A 1,383-nucleotide genomic window follows, 5' to 3' on the forward strand; every position below is an offset into this window, starting at 1 on the left:
ATATATATATATATTTTTTTACACTTAGGTTTAGGTTTAGGGTATTTTAAAAAATTCAATTTTTATTTCTAAGGCCCAAATAGGCAAAAACATTGATTTTTTAGGATTTTTGAACTTTTTTAGGTTTATTTTTTAATTATTTGGAACAATCACAACAAAGCTCCTTTAATTTAGACAAAGAAACTAATAGATTTTTTAAAAAATGGGCCAACTTATGAAAAAAAAAAAAGGGTTTATTTTTAGGCCCAATACCTAAAATAAGCCAAAAAACAAATTAAAAAAAAAAAACGGTTACCAGACTTGGTAAAACCGAAACCGGCTCGTAACCGGGACCCCGGTCCCCGGTTCCGGTTTCTCAAAATCGAGAACCATACCCCTGTTCTGAATCTCGGTTTTGGCAAAAAACTGAAAAACCGGACCGGATTGACATCCCTAGATAGATAGACTGGGATCCACTAGCCAGCAATCATGTGGCCGAAGTATCTCCTTATGTGGCTGAGAACGTGTAAATGGGCCCCCCTTTTTCAGCCACACAAAAGTACACAAAGAAAAATCTCAACCTATTTATTTCATTTGAAAGGAGAAGAGTGTTAGGTTTACAAATAAATTTTACAAATTAATGTGACATAGCATGATTAGGTTTTTCAAAATTTGAATTTATCTTATATCTAATCATATTGTGTTACATCAATTTGTAAAATTTTTTCTGTAAAATTTGTTTGTAAGCCTAACATTCCTCTTGAAATGAAAAAAAAATCAATTTAATTGTTTTAAGAGGATATTTGTGTCCAAATGAGAAATAGAGTCTAGAAATGACAAAATTGCCTCCTAAAAACAACTAACTTGTTCCTCTCCATTGCAAATGAAATGGAGAGAATCTAAGTCCCTTCTTTTGAGAAACACTATTTTTCTTTTTCCTGTTCAATTTACGTCAAATTCTATCCATTTTTTTTTTGGGGTCAAATTTACCATTAAATATGTAGAACTTGCATATGGGTGTTATAAATAAATCTAATAGTAAATTTGAAAAAGAGTTGGATAAGAGATGAACAAAATAGTTGAAAAAATAGCAGGTCTCTCTTCTTTTTATAACACAATTAATTAGCCATTATTTCCTCCAATAGAGAGATAATTCACAATTTGTCTAAAAACTTTCTTTACATCTTCGTACGCTCACTTATACAGACATTCAGAGGGAAACTATAGATTGATTTTTTGAATCTACAGCTATGTTTGGCAAGAGCCAGGCCCGGCACTGTTCCAGCTACAGTGCCAACTGACACGTGGCAGCAGAAATTGATTTTTTTTTTTTTTTATCTATTTAAAAAAAAAAGAGGAGAACGCTGGGGTGGTTCCGGCCAAAATGGGGTGGCCGGACCACCC

Source organism: Corylus avellana, chromosome ca7, assembly GCF_901000735.1.
Source record: "Corylus avellana chromosome ca7, CavTom2PMs-1.0".
Taxonomy (NCBI): domain Eukaryota; kingdom Viridiplantae; phylum Streptophyta; class Magnoliopsida; order Fagales; family Betulaceae; genus Corylus; species Corylus avellana.